Here is an 18,601-nt window from a genome sequence, read left to right as displayed (position 1 = left end):
TTTCTTGTCTTTTAAGTGAATTTCAAATAACTAGTATATATATATATATATATATATATATATATATATATATATATATATATACACACACACGCATTGTCTATAGCGGCAGAAGCTAATCACATTACGTAACGCATTTGAGACTCCTTACTACCTGAATATTATATAATAAGAATACTCCATTGCAGAGGTAAAACTGCTTGTAAACATTCCCCGAACATATAATATTTTAAATGCGCTATGGCAACTCGCCACGAGCAGCCTCCCAAACATTGTCTCCAGCGGCAGTCGTGGTTTGGATGTGAGCGGGTGAGGAGCCGTACAACGAGCCTCCAAGTTTGACCAGTGTTGGCTCACGTTGTTCATCATGATAATTTGATTGGTATTGAAGGTTTTCGGTGATGTTTTCGTATTGATACTGGATACTATCAAATGGTGTTGAAGTGGTTAAATACGCAGCTGAATCACTGTGGTGAGCAAAGGTGAACTTTGGTGTTAAAAAGTTTTTACTCGAACTTATCTCAAGATTTTTGTTGTCTTTGTTCGTTACGTGTTTTCTGGTATTCTCAGGAATAACCTGTTGTATATAATGCAACGCAGTTCCTTGACAGTGTAATATACAATGGTTTGAACGTTGTGATATGAACATGTGCTTTGGTGATTCAACAGGAACTGTTTATTGCATGTGAACAAGAACAGACTGCATATGTTATTTCCCTCTACCACCTCGTTATGGTTAAGTGACTGTGGACCCAGTAACTTTAAATATTAATACCTTTTTTTTAAATCAACAGTGGTGCCACGTTAATATTAAGGTATACAATGATTAATTAGTAACTTTTGTAAAAGCGTAAAGATGTTCGGAAGTGCCTAATAACTGGATTATCTTTAAAGACTAATATCATAGAGATATTGACTAATTGATAGAGTGATAACTTCCAAACGTGATTATGGTAACGAATTAGATAATGACCAGTTTGAGCTGAGAGTGAGTTTGTGGCAAGTATATAACCGTTTTCTGTGAGGCTTTGGAAGTGTACCTGGTAAGTGACAGTCTGCCTGGGACAAAGAAGCTCGCCAGTTCTACATGCTTTTGTGGAGCTGGACGTGATAATCAACAGTGTAATGTTTTAGTTAGATATACGTATGTGTACAACAATGAATTTGGTTTGATATTTTTTAGACGTTTGTATAATCATGTATTTTTTTGTGCATGGAATATGTTAAGAAAACACTGAAAACTGAGTAGCGTTATAGTACCATTTCACCTGATATTGCCGAGGTGGGTGCTTACTTGGGTTGTAAAGTGGACCGCGTTTCCCCCACTTGTTGGACGGGTTTGAGCTGATTCAGGGGTGTCGAGCAAGGAACAGGGATGGGGCAGTGTTGGGGTCTCTCCCTCCTGCCCACGCCCCAGCCTCCACCCTTAACTGCACTGGTTCAACTCGAAACTCCTCAAGCTTCAAATCTTTACGGCTTCGCAAACGACTATCCTTACCTACCTTAATGTTTATTCACTTTTTGCTTCGCAGTACTTTGCTTCTAGTAGTAGTACTACTCCTACTACTGCGGATGATTATGATAATGATGATAGTAATCTGAAGCCAAATGCTGAAAATAGAAAAAATACGATTAAGGTACGTACACTCGGGTTGCTAAATGAGGAGAGTATAACCGAAAGCGATGGTTAATGTAGTTTACTGATTATTGCTGGTGTCTTTAGTGGGTTGGCTTGGGCTATTCTTTGATTTTTTTTTAATGTAACAAGATTGATTTAAACATGATGAATGGCTAATTGCTTCTCGGACCGACGTATATGGATGAGCAAATGTATTTAAACTTGTTTTCCTTGTTTTTATTCGTTTCATCCTCAAACAAGTTATTTTCCTGTGCCTGCGCGTGAGTGAAGGCGATTGATTCTTGTCTTTTTAGATGATAGTAGTTTTCTGCGTTGTGAGTATAAAGTTATTTATGAAAACGTTTTTGTTACATTAGTGCGTGCGTTACTACGATATCTTTAAATCCACAAAATGAACATTAAAGCCGTTGGTGGTTATGCTTTTGACAACGCCGTTGCCTTTATTATCGCTGACTCTATAGACCTAAAGCTCACTAAACCATCCAATCATGTATTAAGCTGGATTCTGACTGATCGAGATGATATTGTTTGCATATAGTTTCTCCCTCCTTTAAGTGAATGTGCCCCCGACCAGAAATGATACGTAACGTTAGATGGGGATCGAACGTACAGTAAGCAGTTATATGACAAGAGCATCCGAGATTTGGCATGGATGCTTTTATGGAACTAATGTGATTCTTTCCGAGTTGGTTATATGATTCACCTCGAGGCAAGGTAGTCAGCAGTTAAAGATGTGATGATGGGTGGAACGGGAGCCAGCGGAAGTCATATGAAACTGGAGCCGTTGATGTACCCCTGGTCGATATTAGCACACCTGGTCACCTGGTGGGGAAGGAGAGATGAGGGACAGAACACTGTAGTTATAAGAGCATGCGCTTTAAGTAGAAATTGGAGGCATGCTGTGAAGTGTCTGGAACATTACTGATATTACATTTTCTTCTAACTCCTATTGTAAGATAGTAAATTTTCGCGTCCTTTCAACGTTTGAATGTCCGTATTGGCCAAGTGAGGTTAGTTTAAAAAATGCCGTATATGTTTGGTAAGTGGCTGTAGGGGAGAGTAATCTCTTGAGCTTGAAGATTTAACTTGAAAGTAAAAATGCATGAACAGTCTAAAGACTTTAATGGAATATGGTTGTTGCTCCCAGTACAATAAAACTCTCTCAGCCTGAACGACAATTTACGGACTGTTTTGAAAAGGGGGCTTAAAGGGTTGAACGGTATGCATGTGTGCTCAAGGGGTAGGGGGGTAAAGTTCCTACGTTTGGTTTTGGGACGAACCGATTTAAATATCGATGTTTATGCTTATTTGTAAGAAATAAATTGCAATTTTTTTCAGAACGGATTGCCGCAGGCTAACTGCCGTGTGGATGGATACAAATTACGATAAATGTGAACTTACTGATAAGACAACAGTTTCAGAATACGAGTATCCCCGACTTAGTAACATTTATTGAACTGGGATTAGGATGTGCATTTTAATATCGTATGAAGTAAGCTACCAAATTTCAGAACAATCTGCCTCAGAGGGACTCTGATTTATTGCTGACAAGATGTGGGCCTGAGGGACAGAGAAGGTATGTTTGGAAATGGGGTCGGTGACTGGTTCTTGCCGGTTCAACAACTTGCTGTTTCAGGCGTGGTCAGCTATTGTATATTCCGTTTACAGGAGTGAAGTTTAGATACATTTTCCTATTTTATTGGTATTTTATACTCACATTTTATTGGTGCCGTCCTTGAATTTATAGGGTTACAGTCAAAGGTCTTAAACATACTATGATCACCTTACGATGGTTTCGGAGGCTTATCCGATCTGTGACCAAACTGCTTTGTTCAAAGAGTATTCTGTAGATAGTCCATGGCTTTGTTCCTCCTTTGCTAGTGAGGCTGTGGCTGGTCTAGCACACATTGTAAGTACTTTTCCTGGCACTTAGGTTTCTCCACAGAATAATTTATTATACTTGTAAGACTTATAAGCTGTATTTAGCAGTTTTGATCTGCTGTTTTTATTCATACTTGAGATGCTTTTTTTTTTTTTTCTCTAAAGCTTCTTTTGAAGATTTCGTTTTGTAGCTCATTCCAAAAACTTTGTAGATTAGCTAATATCATTCCTCTTTTTGTTTGATTGTAATCAGTGTTGGTAGCATGAGAACTTGACAATCCGCTGGGCTTTTTTCAGTAGAGGTCTATATGTCAGCGATACCCAGCGAAGTTGAATGACAGCAAAGTTTTTATCCTAGTCCGTGCACATCCGGCAAAGTAGATTGAACTGTGGTTTTACAGCTTAGCACATTGGCAGTCAGGCCAGGGAAGTTAAATGACAGCGAACTGATTTAGAGCCTGGCTCTTCGTTGTTAGGGCATCCTGTCCCTCGTTTGTTTTTCTCTTTAATGTGATGTTTTGTGATTTCAAAAGTAGAAAAAAGTGTAAAGCCGTTTTCTTACAAGTGGTGTTTCTTTCCACGTTGGAAATGATCAGCCTTCTAACTGCATATCATTTGTGAACTAATAATGTGAAGAAGAGGGAGTGTTAATAGAAACATCTCTTCACACCAACCTGGATAAGATACTAAGAACGCGGATTAGACGTCGTCTGTCGAGACTTGCGATGATGAACAGGACCATTATGGCCCTACCGAATATGGTTGCGTTTATGAGGTATGTGCCAAGCATCGGGACTTGAGAAGCAGAGTGGAATATGATGTGGTAAAGGTCAGAATATTTATCATCCTATTCAAGGGAAGATCAAGACTCACTATTATGTACTTCAAGAAGATCCAGGAAACTGTTTCGTGTAGCTACATGATATATAGATTAAACGTGAATTTTACTTGGCATTACATAAAAGACTGATGAGTCTTCACCGATATGAGTTAGGGAATTAGCCCCAGTTAATTTGAGGATACTATACATCATTCTTATTTATTGATTTTATCTAACATACTTTTTAAGTCTTTCTGCGTTACTCTCTCAGTCGAACTGTAGCACCCAGACGGCCCCAAATTTTGAGTGAAGATACTTCAAAATCTGGACAAGGATTTAAGCTACTGCACGTTGTGCGCTTGTTTGTTTTGTTTCACGGTCCAACCATGGTACCTAGAGACCCCATGTTTTGAATCAAAAGTGCAAGTACTTTGGAATCGTTGCCTCAATATGAGCAAAGTGTTTTAAACTTTCAGTAAAGTCTGCTGCTCGATTCTGTTGGCTTAGTATATCCTACAGGTATTTACGTAGTTTTTCGACACCTGCTTGTAATGATGTGAAGATCACCAGTCTGAAACTCGCAGTCTTCGATATTTAGCCTCCCATTCCTGAAGTTCATATTTCGGCTGTGAAATAGCTGAAACTATTATTGTCAGCATTAGCTTCCACTCCCTCCGTTATAATCACTTGGTGTTGGACCTAGTTACACTCACTTTCATTCTTTGTTACCGAAACCATGTTCCTAGCAGCTCTACTCTTTGATCTCATTATCGTGGCTGTTTACGCCCATTTCCTGCCTGTTTCTTTGCCCAAGCCTCTTCTTCAGCCGGGACCAGGGGAGGGGCTCGTCTACTTATGGACGCCGTGCTCACTTATAAGAGCCACCCGTGATGGACACATCCTTGAATGGAATGGGTGGTGGCCACCGCTTGATCCCAGCTAGCGTTTCGTCAGTTCTATGGACCAGTTTAATTCATGGACGCTGCCGAAGGTAAACGGTATTCATGTACTCTACATGGGGTGTGGCTGGTGGGATTTCTGGTATGTCTGGGGAACTGTGTGTTGTCGAAGATCGTTCGCAGTATATTCGCTCACAGTGTTTTTATATACTCATTGATGATTTCGTTAGATGAATATTTTTGTTTCGTACGTTTGATTTGTATTCATTGAACTGTTCCTATTGTGAATGAGTATTAGTATCACCTTATGAAGGATGATATGGAGTGGATATCATTTTCGCTATTTTTCATTTATTCACAGAAAAAGAGCTACGTGTAGAAATTTGTATTTATAAAAAGAATTGCCTTTTTTCATTATGACGATCCAAATATCGTACTGGCAACATTGTTCAAGCCCACATATCGTATAATAGCTTTGGAGTCACTTATGTTCCTGTAGCTCATTCCAGAACGATTTTGCAGACTTGCTGTGTTGATTCTTTGCTCAGCTGACTGTTGTTGGACGCCGCAGCCTGTGCTTGCCCTGCACTTTTTTTTTTTATAACTTCTTTATGCAGTCCATGGCATTTGCAATTACTATAGGCAGAGATTGAAACTATTCTGAGCCCCGGATGTAATGCACCTTTTGATTTCACTGGTATGGTAATATTTTAGTCTTCCATACCTGTCGTTCGAATAGGGAACTAATTCCGAATGCAGATTGGAAACCATGCCTTCCAGGACTTTACAACGGTAAATTATGATTATCTACCTCCATTTGCAGGCTCCACAAAGTTCAGGCTCTTTGTTTTAATTTGCTCCCATTATTTTGATATTTTGAGTCAGTACAGGCTGTGAAAGATCTTTGCACATTTTCTAATTCATTGTGAAAGATCTTTGTACATTGTAATTCAGTTTTAAGCCCTCTTTGAATGACAGTGTTAGCACACAAAAGTAATTTAGTCGGGAGAGTATTAGTGTTTTGGTGAGCATCATCATTAGTTTTACCTCTTGCTTTGAGGGTCTGTAGTAACCAGCCTGCCAAGTGTTTGGGTAAGTGGGGAAGATCTCAGGGTCCAGTACTTGTGGAGCGGATATGAGAGAATCCCGTTTTCTTTGTATTGTTCCAGGGCCCATGAAATTTAAAAGATCTATCTTCCTTTCAGTTATTCCAGGACGAGATAAACTTCGGGAACCCTGAACATGACTGGAACTTACTTTCTTAAATCATCCAGGGCCCTGATGATTTAGGGGCCCTGAAAATAAGATTGAGTTTCCATATATTTTCATAGCTTTTATGCTTTCCAATATAGGCAAACTTGAGTGGTCATTTAACCTGTTTGATCACGATAAACTCAAATCTCGAGGGTTTGATGTAAGTTAGTATGTCTCCTTTTGTCATGACATTTCTTTTGAAAGCATATGTAACTTGTAATAATGACGCATGTTTGAATACACGCTGTTGTTTCTACGGTACAAAATATTTGCATATATTTCGTATTTTGTCAAAATTACTATTATAGATATGTGTAATGCTTATATGAATCATTAAAAATTCTATATTGCATATGGTTTCGTTACAAATTTCATAGAACTGCCGGTGTAGAGGGAGGGGGAGTGGGATATTTGGGCCCCCAGGACCTCAAATCCTTGATAAACCCAGTGGATGAGACACGTTCTCTTGCGTCCGCTGAGGCAGGGTCATCGTACAATATTATTCCGAGGTCGTTTACATTACATTTACGAGGGAGTTGTGTTCAGTATTCTGTGCTGGTTTTAATTTTCACTTCCCATGCCGGAGAGATTCAAACATATCAATAAACGAGCATGTACACCGGGCGTTCTGATGCAAGCTCTGACACACATGTCGATCATTCAACCTGAACATTACAAACCTCATTGGTGTTTGACTGTCGGTAAGTGAATGTATACCAGAGTACTTCATTTATTTTGTAACAACAAATCTCGATCTAGGGTCAGACTGGCTTGTTGATTTTATGATCAGGTCAGTTGTTGCACGTTATCATCAACAGGCTAACGTAGCAAAGTCCCTGGCTGGTTTAGTGCACTTTGTATGGGGTGCACAATAAGTTTGCCGTGGCTACCGGCACAAATCAGTCAGTTTGTAACCCATCCATTCCCTTTTCGAATTTCTGCATCTAACGGTCCTTAGTATTTTTGATGGCCGCAGGCAACTAAAGTTGTAGTCCCGGATTTTTACAGCTTTCTTTTATGGTACGTATTGCACCGTTCTGCTTCCGTGTTAGTATTTTGCAGTAGTTCTGTCCCTATCGTGCCAGTAGGGGTTACGGCTCAGGATTCTCTTAAGCGTAGATTATGATACCGGTACTGTATGTCTTTCCACCTTTCGCTCGAGAGAGTGTGGCAGCTACAGCACTTTCAGCCGTTCGCAGTAGTTCAGGTTTTTATACGATTTCAAAGTCCGCAGTTTCGCTTGGCCTTTAAAGTGATGTTATCACACGAGAGAAGTTTATCCGGTAGAGTGTTAATCCCATTTCCATAACTTCATTACGATTTTACGTATTTTGTGCGTTATGACTTTGTCATGTTTGTCAAAGGCTTTTGTAGAGTCTGTATATCGCATTAACATGAGTTTTTCATAATCTGTACTTTTTGGGGGGAGCAACTGAGGAAGGCATGATTTTGCCTTGAAACCCGTAATACTTAGGATTATGTAAGGTTTTCTTGCATTTAGGAATGAGCAACCCCTTTCTGTTGAATGTTAGGCATGACTATCCCTTTACCATCTCTTCCTTCACAACCTGCCTCATTTCTACATTCCATTAGTTCTCATGGCTGTCATGGCTGCTGGTTCCTCCAAGGTCACATATTTAAGGTTAAAGATGGAGCCTCTCTCAACGTCGATTATCCCAGCCAGGTATAGCCGTGTGAAGTTCTTGAAAAACGGACTTATTTTTTCCTCTTGTAATTCATGTTAGTGTTTGTGAGTTGTTTCTGGCTCGCCATTATCGTGTAAAACATAACATTGCTTGCATTTATTTGTTTTAGGACAAATAAACAAGGCCGCTGGGATAGAGCCGTTATGGGTTGAATCCTGGTTATTTGTGGTGTATTCGTGTGTTTTCATGATGTATATGTGTTCATTCTCACGCCTTTTGAGTTCTGTCTTAAGAGTCTAGTCCATTTTTAAAAGTTTGTAAGAAGTGGTTTAGCCCTCGGTAACATTATTGGAATATTCATCGCTCCTCCTATGTTTACTCAGCTCATCTGTCTAATATTATTAGGGATCTTGAATGAAATGAGCACAGCTCACGTTGTCCACCGGGCCTTGGTTAGTGAGGCGGTGTCAAGTGTAAGTTGAGGTTCATGAGTCTGAAGCCCCCGCCTCCAGGTGGTCACGACTGTCCTTGATGCTCCCTTCTCTCACGGCATGGCACAAGGAGAGGGTGTATGCATCGGAGGAGAGTTGAAGGAAAAAGAATCTGAATTTGGTTTTTACCCCAACATTCGGTGTATTTATTTGTACACTCCCATCCATCATGTGGGCGGTGGCGCAATAGAGGATACAAAATACACATACAACCTGTCGAAGGAATGGTGAGGAGGGGGATTGTGAGAGTTGCAGAAAGAAGGCGAGTATACTCGTCTCGGGGTCGTGATCACACAACCCCTCCCCCTCCCATAACCACTACCCTCTATCTCACTTTTCTGGTGCACCCTTCAGGAACTGTTCCATCATGAGGGTTATTTACTCCCCCTTTTTTTAAGTCGACACGAGGCCGTATGAATTCCCTGTGACTGAAGGTTAAAGGAGCTCATGGGTGTAATTTAGTCACGGCGTGCATGTTGCTGGCCGCTAGGTGGCCACACGTAACACAGCCGTTATGACCTTGATACGGCGCACGTAAAGTGTGTCGTTCAAGCTTACGGTAAAGGGGGTCTCAAAGAGTTACACAATGGTAGAATGAATATACTGATAGCGAGGGATTGTGTGATCAATAACTGACCGTGCATGAGGACGTATCTAGCGTATGCGTGGGTTCAAGGGTTGGAAAACGAGGTTAGATGTTAGTCTGAACGTCAGAAGTCTGGCCCACTGTTTGTGTTCTGTTTGCAGGTGTACTTAAGTTATGACTGTGCACATTCATAGTTGAGTATCCCCTCAAACTAAATTAAAAGATGGTGTTTTACGTAAGTAATGTTGTTAATCAGATGACGTCTGCGGAAGGATATGTAAATGTAATACTGAGAGAACTCAAACCAGTATTGACACGGTAAAGATGAACAATTGGGAATGCCTGAAATCACACAGGAACGCGGACGGGAGAGATGCATCATCATTTACACCTGAAAAATCATAGAAGGCATGAACCAAAACTTGCCCTCAAGAATTTTTTTTTCTTTTTCTGTTAACACGGCAGGGATGGAAGAATATAAAGTGTTAGTTTAAGCAAAGTTTGCGATAGGCACTATAGGAGAAAATAACCGAACCACCCGCCACCAAAACTATGCAGCATAATTCCAGCCGGTCTATAGTGGATGCGTTGATCCTGTGGGCCATGGCTTCCAATAGTTTGGTCAACCGACGCTCCATCCAGGCAGCTTGGCCTTAGCCCGAGCTGTGTGGGTAGAAACACCCCGAAATTTACGCCAGGTATATACTTACACAATTTGGATAGCAGTGAAATCTTCCTGCTACCCTAACTTTAGTGACGATAATTGTTGTCAGTGAATCGGTTCAAAACATATTACCTATTTTGTTCCCGTATTGGAGTTCTCCAAACCACAGCAACTTGAAACTTTTATCTTAATATATGCTGAGGATTATGACACATGGAGGAGGAACTCTGGCTTACGAAGAAGTGATTCGGATATTAGGAAATGAAGGACAGTGTATTAGAGCTCTTACCTGTATATTAGATTGAAAATATGTAAAATTTGGAAAGATTCAGTAACAAAGCAAGAGGCTTTGAATTATGTATTAGGAGTAGTAACGTGCGCGATTTTATGTTTACCTGTTTATAAATATATTGTTAAAATTAGCAATAGAAGGAAGGGGCTCCTGGGGCAGTAAGGTAATTAAGTATGACCACAAGAATATTTTCACCTTGTGCTCATGAAGTTTCACTGTTGCGCTACAATTCATAGCAGGGAAATGATGGATTTTTTTTCTTTGACGAAATTGTACTCTTGACAAAGTTTGCTAACGAGGACTTTTCACAGCGTAACCTCAAGCGAATAGTGCCCAAAAAGTATATATATATATATATATATATATATATATATATATATATATATATATATATATATATATATATATATATATATATTCCCTCGGGATAGGGGAGAAAGAATACTTCCCACGTATTCCCTGCGTGTCGTAGAAGGCGACTAAAAGGGAAGGGAGCGGGGGGCTGGAAATCCTCCTCTCTCTTTTTTTTTTTCCCTTTTCCAAAGGAAGGAACAGAGAAGGGGGCTGGATGAGGCCCAGTCCTCTGTTCTTAACGCTACCTCGCTGACGCGGGAAATGGAGAATAGTATGATATATATATATATATATATATATATATATATATATATATATATATATATATATATATATATATATATATTTGTATATATATATATATATATATATATATATATATATATATATATATATATATATATATATATATATGATAGGGTCATGATTAACCTGAATATGCGAAACTAAATTTTGAGTCATCAGAAGCTGGACGTTGTCAGTAAGTTTTATAATGCGTCTATAGAAGATGAACTTAGCCAACGAATTCTAGAAAGTACTTAGAAACTGAAGAAGTTAAGACATGTACCACATTCCAGAATGCTGAAAACAAAGGCATTACAGTTATGCCATAAAAGAAGGCCCAAACGTAAGAGGATTTTAAGGTTCGCTTAGTAAGGGAAGCAACACACAATAACAGGTAGTAGCCTAGGATTGAGAAACGTCGGCGTTTCTAGACCCGGCGTGGTCAGTTTGGAAGGCGGGTAGAGAGGGAAGTAGGTCATACCAGAGGATTTTGTTAATAATAGGGAGTAGTGATGAGACGGGAATAAAATGTGGTGACTTGGGTGTGAGGGTCCAGGATAAGATGGTATGAGTGCTAATAGAGCCTTAAAGTGTGAGGGGTCAGGAAATGGTAAACAGAGTAAGAAGTAATAGAGCAATTGCTAGGGAGGAGAAACAGAACAAAGACCTTTAGAAATTTCAGATATTTTCCCCATGAATACCAAAGAGAACGAAAGAATTTCAAGAACGAAATACATTAAAGGAAAGCTTTAACCAAGGAAAGTGAACATTGGAGAACATCGCCAGAAGTGAGGGAAAGTACAGACTGTAATAGTCGTAAGGTCAAAGGTAGGATGGTGGTGACCCGCCATTATAGCTGTCGTACTCAAGGTAGTAACTTCCCTGGAGAGGGAAAGGAAGGGGTGGCTTAATGACTGGCAGGTGTTGTAAAATGCTGCGGCAGGTGGGTGCGGGGGAAGACCGTTGGGGGAAGTGAAATGGTTCCTTGTATGAAGATTGTAAATTACGAAATGTCGAAAGATCATAAAGTTGGGGAGATATTTTTTCCTTTTATGTTAGAAGCTACAGTCATGGACAGAAATCCTTATGGAGGCCTTGCCCTGAACGACAGCTTTTAAATAAAAGAAACAATAAAGAAGTGTTAGAGACCTGAAGAGGTAGGGAGCCTGCCATTTAGAAGTGGACAGGTCATCGTCTTTAGACGAGACACGAGAGAGTTTGAGACTCTTAAGAAAAAAAACAGACCACGTTCTCGCGACGAATTTACCAACAGCCACATAGTAATTAACTGACTCTGGCTTTTCAGTTGCCGCATAGTGTAGCTAATGGTGGAGTTGAGCATAGAGCCAGCTCTCGGGAGCTGAAACCAAAGTAGAACAGCACAAAAGAACTAACTGTGCGACGGGAGAAATTTGGGTCAGAGTAAGAGGATTCAGTCGGGATTGCTTGAGACTTGAATCTCCAGCAAGAGCTGCCACATCATATTTTAGGGCAGTAACTTAAATACATTCCTAACGATGATTTCGGGTATTGTTCTAACCCAACAACCTGATGTTGTTCCTCAGCTGTTGGAGCAGCTGCCCGTAAACATACGTAGTCGCCACATTAATGCTGGTGTGGTGCACATTTAGTGAGGCTCAGTCCGTGGACCTATTGTGAACTCTGTCTTTTCTGCCTCTCCGCTCTTGGCGCAAATATGAAATCAAATCAATGGTACGCTTTGTTGGTATTTATCCAGGCCATATTTTGAATATCTCCACTGAACATTCCACTTTTGCAGAAAAGGTTGTTACAATATCGATAATTGCGACCTGTTTTGACTGCATTTTTTTATTGCATAATAAAGGAAAGGAAAATTATGTTGGGAAAATCGGCGTACATCATTGACAACTGAAACCCAGTGATGAGTGCGTCCTGCCAGACGTATGTTTGTGTTGCCTGCTCTTGTTCAGGGAACAAAAACCAATTGTCGGAGAGAAAGAGAGAGACAAAGGGGGCAGGGATGAGGGAACAGGTGGTGGCGGAAGCCTACTGTAGAGTAGCCAGGCCGACATTGACCTCTATTCTCCCGGTAGTCTTATGCAAGGTGCTCGGGGACTATGACTATTTATGTGTTTCAGGAAGTAAATGGAAAGTAGGACCAGTTATGGTGGGTTAGGCCAGATATTAGGTGTTTGGATGAGAGTAAAGGGCTGCTGTTGCCACTTAACTGGATAGTATTATTCCGTACGTTAGTGTTGTATGGGCTTTGTTGTTGTTTTCAGAACGGAAGAGGTGGATGTGATTGAAATAAAAGGCTTTGGGACAATATATGATGTGGATGCCTCTTGAAGTCTTCGAAAGTGTTCATCCTCAAAGCCTGGGCTGGGCCCAGGCTGATGGATTGGGCCGTTGGTCGACCAATATGTTGGAAGCCACAGGCTGGATGGTCTGCTACACTTTGTAGTTATTTGTCCACTGCACTCTTGAACTTCTGTACCGTGCATCCCATGCTGTTTATGATGGTAGATTGCAAGGTGTTGAAATTCTTGGCCTCAGATGTTTAAGGTGTTCTCTATTTGTCCGCATATTGTACAGATGGATTTCAGAGGATGTATTACACAAAGTCTTCCATAGTTGTCGCACCAGTAGGATTGAATTGTAAGGATTGACATCGAAGGAAAGTTGTGTTAGTGAGCAGAATACGATTGAGAGAGCTGAACAGGGTATGCTGAAATAGTTCGGACATATGGAGAGGATGAATGAAGAGAGACTTAAACGATATGTGTCAAAAGTTTAAGGAACGATTGGAAGGAAGATACCGAGAATATTGAAGGATGGAATAGATGAGGCATTGATTTATCTGGACCTGAACACACTGGAGGATGAGAGGCATGCATGAAATAAGGCGCATTGAAGGTATATGGTATACAAGGGCGGAAACAGGACATGTGAAGTGGTCAGGGGAAACCACGGAAAGGTCTGTTTGATTTGGCTGGGGATTGGGGTCTCTGGTTTCGGTGCGTTACACATGACAGAAGGAGAATGACTATAAAGAAATGAGGTCGTTCTTTGTTCTTGGCGTTACCTCGCTAACAGCTGAAACGGCAGACAAGTATTTATATATGTACAACAACATTGCGGTAGATGGTAATAACAATGATGATGATAACCATGAAGGGATTGCAGTCAAGGCCTAAACATATAGAGAAACTGCCTTCAACGATTAACAGGACTACAAAAAATGGTGAAACGTTTGTCTTTTCACAAATAAAGACGTGGAGGTTGATAATTAGATGGCTAGTTAGTGATGATATTCTGCGTCAGCACAATCGATTTCTTATGATAATTAGTCTGCTAATTATTGATGATATTCTACGTCAGCGTCCCCGGTTTCACAAGGATGGGACGCAAAAAACTAGAGTATTACATATTTCACATTTCTAAGCTGTCTTAGAAACTGTTCGGTATTAGATATAAGAGGTCTGCTTGTACATTCTTTTGTTATGTGGATGGTTATTTAACTCTCACGTTTCCTCTGATGATATGAATTTGTTGGTAAGTGTTGAGAAAAACTCTTACAGTGAATTCATACTTGTGTTTTCCTCCATTTACACGTTTGCTTTGATATCAGTGGCCAACAATTCATATACATCCGGATTACATAAACCTCTTTCTGCTTGTGCTTAAAGAATGATATATTTTCTTATCGTGCTTATAAACACTATGTTTATGATACGTTAGTTAAACATACAGGTGAGAACAGTCAGTTCCCAACTGCTGATAATTTTGCATCTTGATACACCGCGGGAAGACGTCCAGGATAACTGGTACTTGGCACCTCAGTCAGAGCGTCACAGGTGAGGGGTTAGGGTTGGCGCTTCGTCCAGCCCACTCTGCCATTTCTGTAAGAAAGAGATGTTTTTTTTTTACTTGCTTATGTTGCCTCAAAGAAATACTTTTTTTTTTTTTTAGCATTATGTCCTCCGTTGCGAATATAAGAAACTTTTCATTATGTGGGTTTATGTGTCTGCATTGTTGTGCTTGTACTTGTAAGAAATCATTGAAGGTAAAATAAATGAGCAACCAAAATTATTCAACGAACCTGTGACACCCGGCCACTTACCCTAACTCAGGATACCATGCACACACGCGACCACCTCCACCCACACGTATACACACACACGAGGAAACTTTTCACTTTTCAGATAATCTAGACATTGATGTGTGATGTGAGGGTTTCTTTTTCAGCCTTCATTCTCGTTAGAGACGCTTCGCTTGACTTGATTTGTGTGCTATAATAGGACTGTGCATTGGCCACGATACCCTTGAGGGATTTTAAGTCTCTCCCAAAGTGGATGACATTTGACTGGAGATTTAACTCTGGCCTCTCGCCTCTTAAATCAGATGTACATAGGAATTGAAGAGAAGGTGTACTGGTTTTTCAAGAAAGGTAGCCTTAAATGCCTGGTATTCTTACTCGGTTGGGCATTTGAACTGACACTTACGGGTCGCACTGTCGTGCTGAAAGGGGTGATTGATTTGTGCTGGTATCACCTGTTGATTTACGGCCTGTGAGTTAAAGGAAGTCCTAAACTTGGAAGTGAACAAATCATGTATCATGCATGATCAAGGCGAAGGACAGGAAATAGCAGGGCAGCCTTGCGAGAAAACCACCGTCGTCATCATGTCCTCCTGATTGTTGTAAAACAAAACGAGCCAGAATCCTCAATCACTCTGCTTTGTGAAAGGAACCAAACTGTACGAGTTCCACGGAACCATAATAAACATATTGGTCTGGTTAAGTCGCACAGGCCGAGACGTATTGTGGTGAAAGTTGCTAGTGTATGTTTGACTTCCTGAATCAGGTAACCGTCTATGCTAGAAACTTTTTTTTCCACCTCCAGGATGTACAAAAAGCTCTTAAATGAAAGAAAACGGTACTCTTCATATGGCCAAGTGTGTGCGAGTGAATGGAGGACATCGTGGAATGGTCCCAGGAAATGGGACATTCAAAACCAAATTCTGCCTTCTGTGACCAGGACCTTCCCTAAGTACCTGCATACTGAACCGAAATAACAAACAACCAGAGGTTCTTGTTTGGTGAGCGCTGAACTGACCTTTTAAGCTGAGAAAATGCGAGCCAGTATCTAGGCGATGAAAGAGAAGGGAGGGAGAATAATAATAAAAAAAAAAACGGAGGCCAGAATTCTGAACATTGTGGAAATAACTTAGTGTTACTGTGAGAATACATGGTATCCCACATACTACTGCCTACGCTTGGACTGAACCATGGAGTCTGCCTACTTGCCCACCGACAATCCCGGCAGTGTAGCCATTGGCGCCCCTTTTGACTAGCTTCAACGTTGAAAAACAATGAAAACAAACATTCTTGTAAATAACTTCTATTCAGGGTTAGTGTGGCGTTCACAGCAATGACAGGAAATCCCCCCCGCTGGAGATGTAACAACACACAAATACAAATCGTCGATATCGTAATAAGGAGTTTGGGAGAGCTTGTGACGAAGTATCTTCACTGCACTCAGCTGTGAACATCCCCAGTCCATAGGAAAGATTCTTGTCGAAAATGAATCACGATTTCTGGATGTAAACCACTTTCACGCCCAAACTACCACATACAAAGGCAGGAGTTTTCAGAGCAGTCAAAGAAGACTAAAAGATGCATTGAATTTCTGTAAAATTGCCGTCCCAAATCTAATTTTCTTTGAAGGCTTCAACTTGATACACGTCATGTAAAGTGACGCGATGTAATGAGCTACGAGATGGAGCCAAGACGGACTGACGTTTATAAGAAAACTTCTTTGCATACGTAACAGGTTTGCCGCATATCAGAAGGAGATAAAACTAAACAGGAAGGAGAACATCTCGGGTTTTAAACATCGCTTAAGAGCGCGGAGCTAAACATGCAACGCCGCTAGCTTGGGCAAACAAAAAAGAAACTGGATCAAACCCTTCGTATCACAACAGTTTGTGTCAGTGTTCAGTATCCATGATCATTGTTGTGATGATCATTGTTGTGAAGATCATAAGATAGTGGAGAAACACAAGGTTAGAGCAGACTATATTTATGCTACAGATTTGTGCTTGAAGACTATGAGTGGAAGCGTCTAGAATAAAAGTATTTGCTCTAACCTTGTGTTTCTTCGCCACATAATCTCCCAACTCTGTAGCGGGTTCGGCAGTAGCTATATTGGGTGGATTACGGTAAAAAGCAAGTATTCTTGCGTACACCGAGATGATATATGGACTGATTTGTTTCCATATTACAAGGTCTTGTTGCTCACAGAAACTTTGTTAAAGTTGTGTTACTCCTGAAATAAGCCTAATAAAGTAACTTAATGAAAAAAAGACTAGGAAATTATATTTTTTTGCTCTTAGAAAAACTAAAAGAAACTTCAGGGCATCCGAAGACTTTTCATCCCCTACACCCAAACCTCATCTACTGTTTTTCCATACATTTGTTGGATTAGAAACTTTGTGTCTGACTTGTATTAACCTGCAGAAAAAACGGGAGGTAGAAGCGACCCGATTAAAAGCTAATCACATTCCAAAGAAAATACATGAAAAGGATGGTTCATGAGCGCTTTGGGGTGTGTGTGTGTGTGTGTGTGTGGAGTAACGGATCTCCTCCCACCGACCTACCTGCTCTCTTGTCCGTGGAGGACGAGGAAATATTCCGATTTCCAGATGCCAACAATTTACTCGAAAATATGCGATTGGTTTACTTGTGCTAGTTTTTCACAGTGACAGGAAGATTAAGGGCTAGCTGCCCTACGAGAGATGAAAATATTGTATGTTGTCAGATCAAAATTAACCACTACCAGCAGCATTACTCCTCCTGGGGAAGATGGTACAGACACAGTTGACGTGGAACAATTGAAGGAGGTGATGAAGGCAAAGTGAGTCAGTAGTAAAAGCATAAGCGCCCCTGTGATCGATGACCCGACTTGACTTTTTTATGAAGAGCTCCGCATACGGCCCACATACCAGCTGTCACTTTGTCCTGCCGGACCTGCCAAGTTGGTCGACCATTAATGCATTCCACTCTAGGGCCAGGCCCCTGGAACTCCCAGAACTAGATTATTAGTGCAAATGTCAGACATTATATGAATGTTTTGGATTTGAAGAGTTACTTGATTTCCTCATCACATCGACCTACACACCAGAGGCCACGCGATTGTATAGGGAACACAGTCTTCCCTACGAAAAGTGTTTGATTATAATGATGGGGTTGGAGTGGCTCTTGATGATACTGTTGACGTGTTCTGTGCAGGTTTCACGAAGATCTGTGGCATTGTCGCACTGTGACTTTGCACTAAAGGAATAACCATGATAGTAGGTAAGTATAATCTAAATGTATTTCTCAAAACAGATCATAAAAGATGATAACAAACCAGGCCAGGAGCTGTGTTGCCAAAAGACTTAACCTCTGGAGAACTGTACCGAGTCCTTCAAGGGAAGCTTTGTCACAGGCTTCTCACAACACAGCCAGGACAATGCTGCTGCACATATCAGAGAGAGAGAGAGAGGACAACAACAAAGATGCCTGGCTTTCGCTCTGCGTTCGTGCACACGTGACTTCACATCTACAAGACTGACGTTGAGAATCCTGTTGGGAGGCTGAAAATATATGTTAAGACGCACGGTTGACAGTGGCCCATTGAGCTTGGTGTGTGGACAGCGACTTGGTGTGGGCCGGGCAGATGAGCCAGCCCTGGCCACTTGGCCATAGTGGGAAGGAAGAGACTAGATAGCATTCATGAAGACGCACACCCACACTTGCACTGGCT

The 18,601-nt window shown here is 40.9% G+C and overlaps 1 protein-coding gene across 5 annotated transcripts in view; it reads left to right on the top strand.

Moving 5' to 3' along the window:
* Nucleotides 1-265: 265 nt before the first annotated feature.
* Nucleotides 266-18,601, top strand: part of spri (Src homology 2 domain-containing protein sprint) — a 558,675-nt gene continuing 540,339 nt past the window's right edge. For 2 of the 5 annotated variants that reach the window (XM_071661634.1, XM_071661630.1), the window contains exon 1: nucleotides 266-382. The gene's annotated coding sequence lies outside the window, so the exon portion shown is untranslated. Of the gene's footprint in view, nucleotides 473-18,601 lie in introns of all 5 variants that reach the window. The other 3 variants (XM_071661633.1, XM_071661632.1, XM_071661631.1) reach the window with 3 other exon arrangements.

The sequence above is a fragment of the Panulirus ornatus genome, chromosome 5 (assembly GCF_036320965.1).
Source record: "Panulirus ornatus isolate Po-2019 chromosome 5, ASM3632096v1, whole genome shotgun sequence".
In the NCBI taxonomy this organism is placed as follows: domain Eukaryota; kingdom Metazoa; phylum Arthropoda; class Malacostraca; order Decapoda; family Palinuridae; genus Panulirus; species Panulirus ornatus.
Note: the sequence above shows the minus strand (reverse complement) of the source record. Positions and strands in the feature narration are given on the sequence as shown.